Below are 12757 nucleotides of genomic sequence, written 5' to 3'. Positions count from 1 at the left end.
GCCTTGTTCGCTTTTTGCTTCTCTCGTGATTAACAGCCATGTGTGAGGAAGGGTGGGGCTGTACTATCACTGTTGCCCTGTCTTCTTCCATCCCCAACACTGCTATCCACACACTGGGTGAACTTCTGAAGAGAGGACTATGACTGTGTAGGGCAAGCTGTGTCAGTCTGGGAAGGACAGATTAGGTACTTTCTCAAAACTGCAAACAGAATCACATTTTCCCCCTTGTGTTTAGTTTGGTCCAGATAAATCTCTCTCTCTCTCTCTCTCTCTCTCTCTCTCTCTCTCTCTCTGTGTGTGTGTGTGTGTGTAGGGTGAAGTATGTTTCTAATTTTAATCTTGGGGGGAAAAACCTTTAGGAATCATTTAGGGAATACTGTACAACACACACACTTTGAGTTAACACACACAAAGAATAAGAAAAACTTCACAGTTGTTGGATTTCATAGGATAAAGAAGCAGGGCCTGTTGTCGACTTAATTCTGCATTGGATTGTGGCCTTTGCAAATGTTTCAGACATTTACACCAGAGTTTAATGGCCAAGTGACTTGGTAAATTTCTTTTTAGATTTATTTACACAGCTAATCATGCGTGTGTAACTGGCACTTCCTCTCTTCTTGTCTAGAGATGGCTGTTGGGCATAATTACCCTTTCGAGCTACCAGTCAGAATGCGAGGGATGTCATAACCTCTTGTGGGATAGGATTAATTTGACATTATCTAGATTATTAAATTAGAAGGCCTTCATCCCATTACTGGCATAAATACTGAGTGGGATCCATTTGCTGGTGTTCAGAATCAGAACCAGCTAATCCCTTCAGGGATCTCTAATGCTTCCCATGTTGAGGAAATAATCTTTTAACCACATTTACCGTAAGAAAAAAATGGGAGCCATTTCCATGTGTGTGTAAGAGAATAAAAGCAGGGAGGGAGACATTTAAAATTATGATTTTATGCCCTGACTTTTTCCATCATGGAAGTTAAGATGGCACACCTGGTGTTTGGAGAGTGAATCCTATCCAGATACTCACTAAAGCTAGACCTGCTTAGTTTCAAGAATATGCTTTCAGGCTATGGTCTGTGAATACGTAGAGTTATATACTATTGATGCTTCTACTACCTGCCATTTTTTTGCACTCAAATTTTAATGAAATCAGTGGATAATTTCATTCTGCCTTTTTTCCTGCATGTTGTATTACATTTGATTTTTATTCTATTGTAATCAGGGCTTTTTTTCAGGGGGAGCTCACAGTTTCAGCACCTCTCAAATGGGCACTTTTGCCATTCTAAGAGAGCGAGGGAGGTGTTCATGACAAGTTCCAACACCTCTTTTTCTAGAAAATAGCAGTGATTGTATTGTTTTATATTTTATTGATATAAAGCAGGCATCCTGAAACTCGGCCCTCCGGATGTTTTGGGATTACAACTCCCATCATCCCTGAGCACTGGTCCTGTTAGCTAGGGATGATGGGAGTTGTAGTCCCAAAACATCTGGAGGGCCGAGTTTGGGGGTGCCTGATATAAAGCATGTGGGGACAGTATATGAAAAGGACATCAGGCGTCTAAGGTTGAATGAAAGTTGTAAAGATTTCTCAACAACTGGTCATGCCCCTCCTGCCAGCTTTTAAAGACAAGATAGGCACACTATGACCTGTGCTTTTGGTGGCATGCACTTCTGTGGAGTCCAATGCCAAGAGCAGAGGCAAACCCAGTTATTGGTGATGAAACAGGAGTCAGCTCCTCAGGGTCCTTCTCCTCCAGCTGCCCAGCCTCCCCCCCCCAGCTGGTTGATGCCCCATTGCTAGGAAATTTGTCTACTCTGTGGCTCTCTAAAGGTAAGGGGGGGGAGGTGCTGTCCCTTCTCTTGGGCTGCTCCCCACCTATGTACTTCACACTTTCCTCCTCTTCTTTCTCATACGAGAGCAATTGCCACCCCTGCCCTGAGTCAGTCAGAATCCCAGGGCTCACAGCAGCAAGCTAGAGAATTAAAGGGTGCTCTCACCAACCCTACATTAATGCTGTAGAGTTTATTGGCAAGACTTATACATACTGTAATATGTGTTTGTGTGTGTGTACCTGCATGTGTTGCCTTGAAAGCAGAACTTTGAAGCAAAATGGGATCGCTCTTAGAATTCAAACAACCGAATTACAATCCTGGGATGTTGCCAGATTTTGAATTTGTGTGAAATTTAATTTTGTCTCCAGTAATAACTGAGATTGTAGGACTCTTGGTATGTTGGGCTGTAAGTGATCCCTAGAGTGGTGGTGGTGGTAGTACCAGGTACTTGGAGAACATGAAGCGGTGTAAGAGGTTGTCTGCAGCCTGCCCCTTTGCTGTGTTAAGATCCCAGAGAAAGAACCCAGATAGGGCCAGGAAATCCTGTGGGCCTGGCTAGCGAAGGCAGAGTAAGAGAGCTGAATTCTGCTGCATCTTCCCTTCCCTGGTTTGTTTATTTATTAATTTTCTATAGGTAAAGGTAAAGGGACCCCTGACCATTAGGTCCAGTCGTGTCCGACTCTGGGGTTGCAGCGCTCATCTTAGGCCGAGGGAGCCAGTGTTTGTCCGCAGACAGCTTCCGGGTCATGTGGCCAGCATAACTAAGCCACGTCTGGCTAACCAGAGCAGCGCACGGAAACACCGTTTACCTTCCTGCCAGAGTGGTACCTATTTATCTACTTGCACTTTGATGTGCTTTTGAACTGCTAGATTGGCAGGAACAGGGACCGAGCAACGGGAGCTCACCCCGTTGCAGGGATTCGAACCGCTGACCTTCTGATCAGCAAGTCCTAGGCTCTGTGGTTTAACCCACAGTGCCACCCGCGTCCCTGATTTTTTTTTTCTATACCACCCTTCATTTGAGGATCACAGGGCTGTTTGCAATATTAAAAGCAGGAAAACGTGCCACATAAGGATAAATGAAAACAATATCGCCCCCTGTGTCCCAGTTTAAAAGGCCATAGATCGTTCAATTAGCCAAAGGCCTGGGAGAAGAGGAATGTTTTTAGGAATGGCACCTAAAAACATGGAATGAAGGTACCAGCCGAGCATCCCTGGGGAGGGCATCCCACCAGCAGGGAGCCACCGCAGAAAAGGCCCATCCTCTGTTGCCACACCCCAGAAGAAGACACACAAAGAAGGGCCTCAGATGATGATTAAGGAATCATAGGATTGTAGAGCTGGAAGGGATCCTGAGGGTCATCTAGTCCAATGCCCTGCAATGCAGGATCACAGGGTCCTGGTTGAAATACATGGGGAGGTTAAGGAGACTAGAGGGACAATGATCTAAAACCTATGGGTGGTGCATAGGTATGGTTGGGTGCAGTAGAGGGGGATCGTACCTTGGAAATGACCTATGTAACACGCCAAAATGCATCAGTGCAGCGAGAGGGAGGCAGGCAGGAAGAGAGAGATCGAGCGCACCATTTAAGGCTGCCAGCAGAGGTCGGCCAAGAGCTATTCTGTGAGTCAAGAGGGAAAAGCCTGTGTGTTAGATTGGAGCCTATTCCTCTGGGAATAGTGATGTTTGTCATTGCTGGGCACTCTACTACAGAACAATGTGGGAAGAGTTCTGTGAGTGCACAACTCCTGAAGAGAGAGTACAGATTTAGAACAGACCTCCAAATAATGCAGAGGCTTTTTTTAGCAAGGATGGGGAACATTAGCCTTCCAGATGTTGTTGTTGGACTACACCCCCTTGACTATTGGTCATGCTGGCTGGGGAGGGTGGGAGATGCAGTTCAACAACATCTGGAAGACCAAAGACCCTCGTTTAACCACTCTGAGAACAATAGCTGTCCTGTGCAATGAGCAGCACTCCTCCAGCTTCTCAGGAAAGAACCCTCTAGACTGACTCCACCCAATGGTCATTGGCTCCTCCTGGGCTGGAAGGAATATAAGAGGTTTCTTGGCTCAGGTGCTTTGCTTGAGCAACAAGCTCTACCTGCGCTCTAGGTGTCTCTAGCCTTGCTCTGATCCTGATTGCTCTTCGGTTCTTATGCTTGGCTTGTTCTGCTGGTTCGCCCTCTTTGGTTCCAGCTCTTGATCCACTCCAGCCTGCTGTCATGGGACCAGGCCCTGATGGACAAATACTACGTTTATTGCTGGGGGGCAGAATTTATATCAAAATGATAAGAGAAAAGTCTCAGCAGACTTCAGATGCTGAAACACCTGAGACTGAATGTTAATTACTGAACATAAATTGATTACAACTTCTCAGGGTTCTTGAAAAGTGCTATTACCAAATGTGAAGGCACCTAGTAGCTGAAAACCCAAGTTTTTTAAATATCTATCTATCTATCTATCTATCTATCTATCTATCTTTTATTGATTTTGTTATATAGTTATATAAATGGAGAACAATAACTGTGAGAGAATAGTTCACCAAGCAGGCATAGGCAACCTCTGCCCTCCAGATGTTTTGGGACTACAGATCCCATCATCCCTGACCACTGGTCCTGTTAGCTAGGGGTGATGGGTGTTGTAGTCCCAAAACATCTGGAGGGCCGAGGTTGCCTATGTCTGCATTGCTGCTTAGTACATAATCAGGTTCACAGATGCTGAAAACCCAAGTGACTCTTCTGAGGGTCTGCCTGAGTCTCACAGCTCGTAAGACTGGCAGCAAAGTTAAACCACTCAGATTGGCGTTTGTTCCAATCAAGTTATTTGGAAGCCCTTCAGATTTAGAGATGAGTGACTGATTACCTGAGCTACAGATGTTTCAACAGTGCTGATTTATTTAACTGTTTTAAGCAAAAGGGAGTTGGGTGGGTGTTGTCATTATATAGCTTAGTTATTAGGCTGCACTAGACTTAATTATATTGGAGTCAGATGTTTACTCTCGTCGTTCAGTTCTCGTTAGAAGGAGATAATAATTAGGCCACTTGCGCACTTTACACTTAAAGCATTATACCATGGGCCCCCCAAAGAATCCTAGGAATGACAGTTCCTACAAATTGCATGGAAACATCATCGGTCCTCCCCGCCTCCCCATAAATTTCATTGAGGTTTGAACGAAATTATACAAAACTTAATCTAAATAAAAACACAAACTGAAAGGAGGAAAAGAAAAATGAATAAGAAAGAAGAAAGACAGAAGGGGATTAAAAAAGAAAAAAAGAATTTCTGATTCTTCACCTGTCAACTATATACACGCAGTGAGCATTTTGGCGCATCCAAATGACGCATGATTGCTGACGTGCAGGTCCTTTTAGACCTGAAAGAAGGCCGAAGGGGGGCAGAACAGGGGGCATAATGGGGTGGGGCATAATGGGGTGAGGCCTGCTTATACCTGGCCTACCGACACACCTGGGGGCCCGGGACGGAACCCTCATGCAAAATGGTCACCGCCTGTGTAGAACATGATTCGAAACATCCACTTCCAAGATAACACCCAATAATTCCAGTTTCTATAGACCAAGGAAACACCAACAATCTTGAGGATCTCATTTACATGGCAGCATTTTAATACATAAGAGGGTTGGTTGTTAAACTACTCCCACACTGTATCTCTGTGAGGGGAACAGAGGTTCCTAACAACCCTTAACAAACTATAGTTCTGAGGATTCTTGGGGGGAATCTAGGACTGTAAGAGAGGCATCACAGTGCTTTAAATGGTTCTCCTCTAACTTCCTAACTGGTGTGTCCTCCAAGCCCTGTCTGATGCATCCCTGCATTGTCCTTGACATGTCCTGTTCCTGTAGAGTAGCCTATGCAACAAGGCAGTGCAGTTGTCACAGCTCCAAGGAGATCTCCTAATGAGCAACTTGCTGCCCAAACATCTGGGATCTGGCTGGAGTCTTTTATGCCTAGACATCCAAATGCCCCTCTCAGTCTTCTCCATCCCTTGAAAAGTGGAAGGTATGAAAGGTCTAGGCCTCTGGCCTAGCACTCTGTCTGTCATTACTCTGTCAGTCTCTCCTACCCTGGCTCCCTTCATATATATATATTTTGGGACTACAACTCCCATCATGCCTCACCATTGGGCTATGGTGGCAGGAGCTGATGGGATGGGAGTTGTAGGCTGAAACACCTGAAGAGACTAAGGTTGGGAACAGTTACCTTATAAGGTTATGCCGCATGCACTGCCTGCATTGGATCCTGCACCTGTGCTCCCAAACTCCCTCTCAAAGGTGTCTCTGACACCTTGGTTCAGGGTGGTGTCTGTCTTTTGGAGCTTGGGGCGTGCCCAGTTCACTGGTGGCCCTTGGGCCTGGTGACTTCTGCATTAACACCACTCAGCTTCGGTGTCCAGGTCACTGCTGACTGTCAGTTCCAGTCAGGTACGGGAGTACAAAGGGTTCAGCACCATTCCCCCTTCTTCAGCATGTGCCACTCTCCACAGAGATAATATCAGAGAGGCTGAATGTGTTATTCCTTTTAAAAAGGAAGAATGGAATTTGGGTGGGGTGGGGGAGCGAAAAGTCCCTCTTAAAATATTCTTTTGTTCCTTTGAAAACAGATGTTTTCATTTGCTGCTCACTAGATTTCATCCAGAGCAATTCCCTAGTAATTTCTTCAAATCACAGTAATTACCTCATTACTTCGATATTAATAGAATTCATATGGCACAGAGCAGCTAATTGAAATTAGCCCACTGCTGTCTTTGCTAAGGAGAGATTTGCAGGCGCTGAAAATCAAGGCTTAGTCCAGATAATGAGGTGCTGTCTGCAAGCCTGCAGTCGACTCCTATTCACACAGCAAGGGCTTGGAAAGGTTATGCCTGGGACTTGGAAGGTGATGTGTCTCCTGCTTCATGAGGGGGAATTATTTTTAAAATGCTTTCTTCTTCAGGGAAAGCAAAGGGGTGGATATGTGGGATTAGCACAGTTTGAGCCACTATTCTCAAAATAACGAGGCTGGCTTAAATAATGATATATATGAAAATAAAATATGTTTACTTTTGTTTAAGGGTGCCTTTTGAGTTTTCACCAATAACAGTTTTCCAGGCTTGGTTTAGTAGCAGGTGGTATAAAAGAATAAAAGCTGCAGTATGCACAATCAGCTAACATTTGAGAGTTTTAAAACTTTAATGTCTGTGTATTAAACAAGCAGAACAGAAACAGAACAATGCTCTAATCCCCATTGCTGTTACCCACCCCATCCCATTTTTTAACAAGTGATTTACCATCTAAACATCTTTTGGCCCTCCAGATGTTGCTGAACTATATTTCCCGTCAGCCCCAACCAGCATGGCCAATAGTCAAGGCTGGTGGGAGTTCTAGTCCAACAACATATGGAGGGCCAAAGTTTCCCCATCCTAGGCATAGGTCTGTTTACACAAACATGGGGTGGGAGGTTTAAGGTAAACCAATAGCATGAAGATGAGGAACTTCTAGCCTAGCCCTAGAGTCCAAATGTGACCCTCGCCCAAGATTCTCTTTCTGGGTCCCCTCCCCAGGCCACACTTAGCAATTATCGCTTTGTTTTCTCCTTGAGTGCTTTTGCCTGGTTGTGTGGTGTCCTTGAACTTGGATTAAGCCTGTTGCTTGCTTCAATTGAGAATAGAGAGGGTTGTGTGAACCTGTGTAGCCAACTTTACAAAGGTAAGATGTACATTCGTTGCTGCTCCCAGTTTGCCTCTGGCCCCACCCTCTATTAGATTGTGGATGTGGTCCCTGGAAGGTTGTGCAGAAGGGAATGCACTCCTTGAGCTGAAAAGACTTTCCCATTCCAAGGTTACTATAATACTGAAGCAACAGAGTATTGCTCTAGGCTGGAATTTAAGAAGTATAAGAGAACTCAAAGGGTATAAATCAGCCTTTCTCAACCTGTGGGTCCCCAGATGTTGTTGAACTACAACTCCCATCAGCAAGGCCAGAGCTCAGGGATGATGGGAGTTGTAGTCTAACAACATCTGGGGACTCACAGGTTGAGAACCACTGTTATAAATGAAGGCTTGTGAGAAATTGTCCAGGCAGGGACAAAGAGAGAGGAAGAGAATCCCTGATATTCCTCTTTTCTTCTTCACTCAGTCCACAGCCAGCTTAATCTAGGAGATGCTTCCAGAAAAGGCACAAACAGAAGGAACCAAGGATGCTCAGTTTTGGATACCTTCAGACTAGGTGCAGGGCAGGGTGGGGATCAAAGGTGGTGTAGGGCTTGATTGCCCATTGCTTCAAGTTACCATAAGATGGACCAACCACCCCAGAAGGAGCACGGCGTGTTCCCCACCAGAGGTACCACCCCTCCCCTAACACACCATAGATGACAACTCCATTATTGACCCTTGGCCATGCTGGCTAGGACTGATGGAATCCAACAACGTTTAGAAGCCTATGGGTTCTCCATCCATGACTTGGGGCAATAACTGTATTTTGCACAGCTTGAAGCATTCTCGGTTCAAGAACTGCCTGGGTTTGAGTGCCCATGGTAGCATCCAGAGATCAATGGATGGCAGCAAGAAGGTGCCTACTTCCAATCTTACACACGTGATCCTCTCCTTCCCTAGCCATGGCATTTACTTGTACAAGTGGCACTTGCATGTTAAGAGTGTCAAGGAGCATGCTTCATTTACTGTATTCAGGATCTTTTTGTCATTTGAGGAAGAGAGGTGCAAGATTCAGTTGCCCAAACATTCTCAAGCCTATAGGGCAAGGGCAAGGAATTTTTAAACCTCCAGACTTTTTGGTATGCAGCTCCCACCAGCCTCAGCCAGCATAACTAATGTTCACAGGCTATGTAAAGTCACAGGTTCCACACCCTTGTTATAAGTTCTCAACACCCAAGGCCTGCCACCCCACTACATCCTGCAAATAGCCTCTTTGGTCACTTGCATCTGGGTGATGTGATTGCTATTAACATAAAGCTTCTCATGCTGGGTTAACCACAGAATAAAATAGCTATAGGGTAGAGCCCCAGTTAATCGGAGAGATTTCTTCTGCGGCTCAGACTATGGGCACCCAAGACAGATATTTTAGACTTTCTGAATTTAATGCTACACGGATAATTAATAGTTATTTTCCAAGATGAAAGGGAAATAGAATTACAGTGTGGTGAGTGAGTGTAGACAGATATACATAGGTACTATTATCATGCATCGTGTTATTTTTGTGGCTTAAAAACATCCATAGTAAAATGCTGACATGTTAATGAGATCCTAAACACTGGCAATGTTTCCACGTGCTTCCTTGCAAAGTTATAAACTAGCTCTCACTGTAACATCTCTAGAGGAAAGTCTTGTTTCCTTAAAAAACAACAACCCCAAAACCACCACCCTTTTTATTTGAGCCATTGCAGCCAAAGATCTGCTTTATCTGGCATTGGCTGACATCTTTTATTTATTATCAGCTTGAAGAAGAGCCCTGGCGCCTAATCGGAATAAAGAGTGTCCTCCTTCTCCTCTCTCCTTACGGGCAGCCAAGTGAGAGCTCCATTCTTCACAGGAAAAGATTCATCTGGTGGTTATTGATTGCAATTGTGTGCGCTGCTTTTCCGCCCTCTGCCAGGGGCCCTGGGTTGATAAGAGCGCTCATGGCATTGCGAGCTGGATCAGGAAGAGGACACTGAGTGTGCATAATTGGGAAGATCCTGCTCCTTAACACAAATTTATTCATTATCAGCCTGGGCAACAAAGGCAGCACATTCACCGAACATGATTGTCCAGACGTCCCCACCTCCCCGGAGACTGTCTGCTCCCCACCCCTTTACTTCCAGAGCCCTTGATTGAATCCTGCATTTCCCAAATCCCTGCCAAGCTCCAGCAGCTTCTAGGTATCTTCTGGAGTTAAAGAGGATCATGCTTGGAATAGGTTTCTCCCCACCTGCTCCTCTAGTCAGATGGCTAATGACCCTGGAGACAAAGGGTCTGGTCACTCTGCCACCCTGCTTCCTCGGTGCTTTGCCCCAACACATGTCTCTTTAACCTCTTTCTCGGGGCCAGCTGCTAGGAAGGCACCCTCCTTTGTTGTGATTAATAGGGGCCTGAATCACATGATTAAACAGACACATCTCCCCATCTGGTCAATGGCCCCTTGTTTGTTTGAGACCCTGTGCCCTCTATGAAAATGATATTAACCCCCAGCAGTATAATGCAACCTCCCACCCCTCCTTCAATCTGCCTTGCTATTGAAGATGGCTTTCGGGAGCAGGAGACCCAAACAGCCGCCATTCAGATATTGACTCTGCCAAAGTTCATGGCTAAACTTCACCCTGTCTAGCACTAGGCAGAGAGAGAGAGATTTATCATTGCCACTTGACACGGTCTCATTAGGTCGTCTTGAAAGCCTTGCATTCCCTTAGCTTTACTATCTGCGTGGTTACCCTCTGCCTTATTCACATTGCCTTGCAACTGGTTTCATCAGTTTTGTTCTGTGTGTCTGGAGTACCTGACTTAAGTCAGAGGAGACCCAGATTCAAATCCCTACTCAGCCATGAAGTTCGCTTGGTGGCTTTGGACCAGCCACTGTCTTTCAGGCCAACTTCGCAGGTTTGTTGGGAGAATAAAATGGGCGTTGTTGTTATTGAGGGCGGGTATTGCTGCTTGGAAGAAAGCCAGGATATTGATGTAATAATGTACAGTGGTACCTCGGGTTAAGTACTTAATTCGTTCCGGAGGTCCGTTCTTAACCTGAAGCTGTTCTTAACCTGAAGCACCACTTTAGCTTATGGGGCCTCCTGCTGCTGCCGCGCTGATGGAGCCCGATTTCTGTTCTCATCCTGAAGCAAAGTTCTTAACCTGAAGCACTATTTCTGGGTTAGCGGAGTCTGTAACCTGAAGCGTATGTAACCTGAGGTACCACTGTAATTTGTTTTAACAAGCATCTGTACACATGTAAAACTGATACTTTCCCCCTAAATAATTGTGATACTGTGTTATTGAACTGCTAAAGCCAGCTGTCCCCAACCTGGTGCCCACTAGATGCTTTTGGTGACAATTCCCAATGTGCCTGACTATTGGCCCTGCACCTGGCCCTGTTGGGAGTTGTTGGGGAAAGCTGAGAACGGTATTAACAAGAGATGTCACTGACCTATACGTATTATCTTCAGGTGTTTGGAAATATGACACCAAATCACCAAATAAACTGGCATGTGAAAGGCTAGTAGCTTGTTTCAGTTAAGGCAAACCTTCAGCTTTTAGAAGTCCACAAAAATATGATGACAAATGTGAAGAAATAAACTGATAGTGATCATTTAGAAAAAGAGACTAATTAAATTTTGTGTAGTGTTCCTTGAGTTTTGTCCCCCCTCGCCTCTTTTTCTCAGCTCTTTATTATTCTTTATTGTTACAAATTCAATTTGTAATTATTCTAGGAATAAACTGTACTTTTAATATACCAGACATGACATTTCCATGGTATACCAAGTTATACATAATACATCTTTTGTTTGTAAAGTAGCCGAGTGACTGTCAATATGCAACAAATACCAAAAAAATGAGTATTGCACCCACCCACCCAATATTTCCAACCCTCCACAAAAGCCCCATAGCTTCAAAATGTCCACACATTTCCTGAAGAAACAAAGGGGCTTTGGATGCCATGGATACAAGACCACCTCTGGGCCATCCCTGGAATGTTCTGTTTCAAGGTGAAATACTGGCAAAGACTCCACTGGCAGTAGTTCTATGTCTGAGGAGGTTTTCATGGCCACACCAGGGTGCTCTCCATCTTCCACTTGATCCTCTGATTGGGATTGCATTCTTAGCCTATAAGTATGACTAACTAAAGTTGTCTTGTATTCTTCCATTGTTTAGCCCATCTCCATATCTCTTCCTAACCTTAGTCTACTGTAGACTGTACACTTCACTCTCTCTCTTTTTGTAAAATGCTATAGTTATTGTTATTGTTGTGAAATTTATTATTATTATTATTATTATTATTATTATTATTATTATTATTATTATTATTATTATTACTTCTGCTACTAGTACACTGCGGTGATCTGGGACATTTGTTATTCATGAAAGCAAAGCCAAAGCGATCCCCCACAGTCTTCCGGAATCATCCGTCTCCAAGCTGCCAAGCCAGTCACATGGGAGAAGTGTGAGTGTCCCATTGTCAGTCTGCAGAAGGGAGCCTGTCACTGAGGCCTGCTTTGTTTGGACCTCGTGCAATGGCTCAGGAAGCAGAAGGACGGGAAGCTGCAGTGGGGTGAGCTCACAGTGAGAGCTTGAAATGAAGTGGCGATGGATAGAGGTGGCAGCAGCTGCCATACCAGCAGATCTGCTCTTCCTAGCCAGGCACTTAAAAGGGAGCCTGCAGAGAATGGAAACATTTCCAGCAGGGGCAGCACCTGTAAAGACGACATCCTGAATACTGAGGGAAAGGGGAAACTAAGGATCACACACGGAAGTCTGTCCCAGGGACCTCATTGGGGTTAACTCCCTTATAATAGTGTTTAGGACTGTAATCCAAGTTCATGAGGAAAGTTTCTAAAAGCTGGAGAACCTAACTGATTTAAGCTGATCAAGTCTGAAAGACAAGGAGAGTATCTTGACATCTAAGCTGCATACACACATTTCAAGCACATATTTCCCCCCTCAAATAATTCCAGGCACTGCAGTTTGCTCCTCACAGAGTTATAATTCCCAGCACTCTTAAAGGAGAGTGCCTGGAATACTTTGAGGGGGGAAATGTGCTTTGAATGTGCTTTAAATCTCTCTTGTTTTACAACCATTCTTAAACAGCCATCATGGAGGAGAGCTGCTCACAACAGCTAATCCTTCCTTGGTAATGGGATCCCTAAACTGGTATTTGTTCTTTGTGAGTAGGAAACTTAAGAATGAGAAGGGTTTCCTCACTATGATCCTAAATGGGGACAT

This window comes from Podarcis bocagei (genome assembly GCF_964188305.1).
Source record: "Podarcis bocagei genome assembly, chromosome: 5".
Lineage (NCBI taxonomy): Eukaryota > Metazoa > Chordata > Lepidosauria > Squamata > Lacertidae > Podarcis > Podarcis bocagei.
This window is presented reverse-complemented; position numbering follows the sequence as displayed.